This window comes from Neophocaena asiaeorientalis, unplaced genomic scaffold (genome assembly GCF_003031525.2).
Source record: "Neophocaena asiaeorientalis asiaeorientalis breed wild unplaced genomic scaffold, Neophocaena_asiaeorientalis_V1.1 scaffold740, whole genome shotgun sequence".
Lineage (NCBI taxonomy): Eukaryota > Metazoa > Chordata > Mammalia > Artiodactyla > Phocoenidae > Neophocaena > Neophocaena asiaeorientalis.
The window spans coordinates 866,529-871,986 of record NW_020172184.1 but is presented as its reverse complement, the minus strand read 5'-3'; the positions used below and the strand labels follow the sequence as shown (position 1 = coordinate 871,986).

The 5,458-nt window shown below is 40.9% G+C and overlaps 1 pseudogene; it reads right to left on the bottom strand.

Moving 5' to 3' along the window:
* Nucleotides 1-517: 517 nt before the first annotated feature.
* LOC112410799 (actin-related protein T1-like) lies at nucleotides 518-1,649 on the bottom strand (annotated as a pseudogene).
* Nucleotides 1,650-5,458: the final 3,809 nt, after the last annotated feature.

The following is a 5,458-nucleotide window of genomic DNA, read 5'->3' as shown; positions in this document are numbered from 1 at the left end:
AGAGCCCTATTGTGCTAATTAAGAACCAGTTGACTGAAAGAGTCAGTTGAGCCCTAAGAGCTGGGTAGCATTCCTTCTTCAACTTAATTCTCCTCCCTCCCCACATTTTCCCTGGTAATTCTGTCTCTCCTTCACACTAGATCTATCAAAAATATCTAAGACACTTGATTAAAATGAAGATTCTAGGGACCTACTGAATCAAGCTTCTAGGCATGAGGCTCAAGTACCTGTTTTTACCACAAACCCTGCAAGTGGACACAGCTGTAACACATAACCCAAGGATTTATCAGGAGAAAACAACTGAATAGGTCCCTGAGACAGGAAGGGTGGACTAGAATCACTAAAAAAGATTCACTACCTGGATGAAAAATTACTCTGATGCTACCAAAAATGAACTGAAACCCAAAATGCCATATCACTTTTACTGAATACATGCTGAAGCCCAAGGGAAAATGTCACTTTCCACCAGTGCTCCTATGATCTGACAATTCAAGCTGTCCCCTGTGCTCTGAATGCTTTAAAAGCATCTTCTCTAGAAAACATATGTCCCAAGCTCCATGAAATCCTCAGAAGTTATCCACATCTGCCTGAAACTGCTCAGAGAGGTCACAATGGGTGCACCTATCCATTCAGAGAAACATACATCAGGAGAAGCAGTGATCTTGATGGGAGTTCCTCTGAAGGCCAGCTGTTCCAGTTCTTTCATAAGTCTTTTCTCAAGCCCAGGGAAGAGAGTAGTGCCCCCAGACAGCACAATTTCTTCAAAAAGATTTTTCTGGATGTTGGTGTCACACTTCATAATGCTGCTGGAGACCATTTTTGATAGTCCTGGGTTGTGGACACCCAGCCAGTCAGGTGCAAAAAGAATCTCAGGTACCTGCTACAGCTGATCCCCAAGGTGGATGACATTTACATCTGGTAGTTTGTATTTTCTCAGGACCTCCTCTGGCTTCTTATGAAGTTTGTTCTCTGGCTCTAAGGCCACATAGCACAGCGTCTCTTTTATGTCATCCACTAAGGCCTTGCTGAGTATGCAAGGGTAATTACACCCACTAGCCAGGAGGAGTCGGGTGAGGTGCTCTGTGATGTCTCTCTCTGCCACATAGAGTTTGGTGATGGCATGAGGAAGGGAGTAACCCTCAAAAATGGGGACAGTGCAAGTGAGCCCATTACCACTGTCCACCACTAAGCCCGTGACAGAGGCAGAGGTATACAGTGCTACAACCACGTGGTTGGACAGGTAGAAGGCAGGCACACTGAAGGTCTCAAACATCACTTCTGCTGTCTTCTCTCGAGTCTCCCTTGGCTTCAAGGAGGGCTCAGTCATGAGCACAGGTTGTCGACAGGGTTTTACTCCCAGCTCCCACTCGAAAAGATACTTCCAGAGTTTTTACATGTCATTCCATCTTGTTACCCGTCCATGTTCAATGGGATAGTGCAAATGCAAGGCTCCATACTTGAACAGGGCCTTTCCCCCCACAGTGTAATTTTTCTGATTGGCTTCTGGTAAAGCCATGTTGAATTTAGGATGCCCCATGACAGAACTGATGACATGACGGGGCCCAGTCTCTCCAGACATGCCTACTTTGCAGTCCTGATGCATTGGCAAAAATTACAGCTGGAGTATCTAATGCATATGGGTTAAACATGTCTGCAGCATGCTCTTCTGACCTTCGCCAAAATAAAGAAAGAACATGGCCACTTTGTGAGATAATAGGTACCTCTGGAAGTTTATCAGCCACAGGATTCCAAAGTTCTTAGGTTGTCACTGAAGCAGAGCTAGCAGGCTGTCCCCTAACCCCATCCTCAACCCATGAATACTGTCCCTTTTCAAGCAGCACAGGGCCTGCTGAGGCAATTTCAGTGATGACTGCTCACTATGTAATAAAGTAGCCAAGGCAACAACTGTTCTCAGAGAGCATCAGAGGATGTTTAAGGGGTGGGGTCTCTGAGCCACCAGTACTCCTAGCTTGGTGATACTTGAAACAGAGGAAGGCAAACCATACATCTGAACAGCTTTTGATAAGTCTGTGAACATGAAGCAAAGGCCTAGGCTTAGAATCTAATGAAGCGGCCCAGCTGTGAGGTTGTCCCAGAAAGCTGACTTCTATACTCAGCTGAGCTGCTGTTTGTGGGATGACAATTATACCCTTTCCTTTGCTAAGGGAAGGAACTAATCACCAGACACAGGTTCAGATTGGAGTAAAGATGCCAACAATCCACTTCCAGAGGTGGTCAGAACACCCTTTCTTTTATTCCCCCTTATATTTGTTTTGTTTTAAAACAGATTTATTAAGCTAAATTTCATATACAATACATTCACCCATTTATGTAGTACATTTCCATGAATTTCAATATATTTAACTATGTACAAACATTACAAAAGTCAAGTTTAGAATATTTTCTTTACTTCAAAAAGAAACCCTGTACCTTTTAGCTATCACCCTCTTTGGGCCATCCTCATGAGCCCTAAACTCCACTAATAATATTTTTGTTGTCTCTATAGACTTATCTCTTCTGCATTTTTCACTTAAATAGAATTATATATGTGACCTTTCATGTCTGGCTTCATTCATTTAGCATACTTTATTCAAAGTTCTTCCATTTGAATATAATTTTTTAACCTATTCTACACCATAACATTTTTCACAGTATTTATAATCCTTATTTATTCCTGTAAGGTTGGTAGTAGTATCCCCTTTACTTTTTTGAACTTTTAACAGAACTGTTTTTTGGTTTCATTGATTTCTCTATTGTTTTTCTATTCTCTATTTCAATAATTCCTGCATTTTTTATCACTTTATTACTTTTTTTAAAAATTTATTTATTTATTTTTGGCTGTGTTGGCTCTTTGTTGCTGTGCACGGGCTTTCTCTAGTTGCGGTAAGTGGGGGCTTCTCTTGTTGTGGAGCACGGGCTCTAGGCATGCGGGTAGTAGTTGTGGCACGTAAGCTCAGTAGTTGTGGCTCACGGGCTCTAGAGCACAGCCTCAGTGGTTGTGGCTCATGGGCTTAGTTGCTCTGAGGCATGTGGGATCTTCCAGGACCAGGGCTTGAATCCGTCTCCCCTGTATTGGCAGGAGGATTCTTATCCACTGTGCCACCAGAGAAGCCCCCCTTTTATTCCTTTTGCTTGCTTCAGTTTGCTTTTCTTTTTCCAGTGTGTTAAGTTTGAAGGTTAGACTATAGATGTAAAATTTTTCTTCTTTTTTTAAAATACAGACTGAGATGATTCATTTTATTTGTCAACTTGGCTAAGCTATTGTGCTCAGTTGTTTGGTCAAACACTAGTCTAGACGTTACCATGAAAGTATTGTGTTTATGTGATTAACATTTAAAATCAGTTGGCTTAAATAACAGAGATTAACATCCATAAGGTGTGTGAGCCCCATCCAACCAAATGAAGGCCTTCAAAGCAAAACTGAAATTTCTGGGAGAAGCAGGAATTCTGCCTCCATACTGTAACATAGAAAACCTGCCTGAATTTCTAGCGTGCTGGTCAGCCGTATAAATTTCAAACTCAAGACTGTAACATTATTATGCTTAATGTGTCACCTTGACTTGGCTAAGAGATGCCCAGATATCTTGTAGAACATTATTTCTGAGTGTGTCCATAAGGGTGTTTCTAGTAGAGATTAGCATTTGAATTGGTAGATTGAGTAAAGAAGTTCAGCCTCACCAATGCAAATGGGAATTATTCAAACTTTTGAAGGCCCTGAACAGAACCAAAAGACAGAGGAAGGACAAATTTGCTCTTGGTGTCTCCGGGATACCCATCTGTGGACATCGGACATGGGTACTCCTGGGTCATGGGTCTTCAGACTTGGACCAGGACTTTCACCATTGACTCCCCTGGTTCTCAGGTATTCAGGTTTGTACTGGAACTATATCACCAGCTTTCCTGGGCCTCCAGGTTACAGCTAGCAGTTGATGGGACTTCTCAGTATACAAAACGGCATGAGTAAATATCTTTTTATCTATCATCTATTCTATTCTATTCTATTAGTTTTGTTTTTCTGGAAAACCCTGACGAACACAAACATCAACTCTTCTTTTTTTTAGCTTTTTTGAGGTATACTTAATATACCTTTGCTCTGGTGATCAGTGATCATTGATCTTTGATATTACTATTGTAATTGTTTTGGGGCACCACAAATCGTGTCCTTATAAGAAGGCAAAATTAGTAAATGTATATGTTTTGACTGCTCTGTTGACCAGCTGTTCACTGATCACTTTCCTGGAGCCTCCGTATTCTCTGCAACACAACAATATTGAAATTAGGTCAATTAATAACCGTACAATGACCTCTAAGTGTTGAAGTGAATGGAAGAGTCACACAACTCTCACTTTAAATCAAAAGCTAGAAATGATGAAGCTCAGTGATGAAAGCATGGCAAAAGCTGAGACAGGTTGAAAGTTAGGCCACAGCCATGTTTTGAGTGCAAAGGAAAAATTCTTGAAGGAAATAAAAAGTGCTGCTCCAGTGAATACACAAATGATAGGAAGGCAAAATAGCCTTATTGCTGACATGAAGAAAGTTATAGTGGTCACGAGAGAAGATCAAACCAGCCACAACATTCCCTTAAGCCAAAGCCCAATCCACAGTAAGGTCTTAATTCTCTTCAATTCTATGAAGGCTGAGAGAGGTGAGGACACTCTAGAAGAAAAGTTTGATGCTAGCAGAGGTTGGTTCATGAGATTTAAGGAAAGAGGCCATCTCCATAACAACAAAGTAGAAGGTAAAGCAGCAAGTTCTGATTTAGAAGCTGCATCAAGTTATCTAGAACATCTAGCTAAGATAATGAAGGTGGCTACACTAAACAACCGGTTTTCAATGGAAATGAAACAGCCTTCTATTGGAAGATGCCAGCGAGGACTTTCACAGTGAGAGAGAAGTCAGTGCTGGCTTTAACTCTTAAAAAGACAAGCTGATTCCCTTGTTAGGGGCTAATAAGTTGAAGCCAAAGCTCATTTACCATTTAGAAAATTCTAAGGCCCTTAAGAATTATGCTAAATCTTCTCTGCCTGTGCTCTATGAAACAACAAAGTCTGGATGACAGCACATCTGTCTACAACATGGTTTACTGAATATTTTAAGCCAACCATTGAGATCTACTGCTCAGAAGAAAAAATTCCTTTAAAAGTATTACTGCTCATGGATCACCCAAGAGCTCTGATGAAGATGTACAACAAGATTAATGTTGTTTTCATGCCTGCTAACATAACACCCATTCTGCAGGTCATAGTTGAAGGAGTTATTTTGACTTTCAAGTCTTATTATTTAAGAAATACATTTTGTAAGGCTATAGCTGCAATAGGTAGTGATTCCTCTGATGGATCTGGACAAAGTACATTGAAAACCTTCTGGAAAAGATTCACCATTCTAGGTACCATTAAGAGGATTATGTGATTCATAGGAAGGGGTCAAAATATTAACATTCACAGGAGTTTGGAAGAAT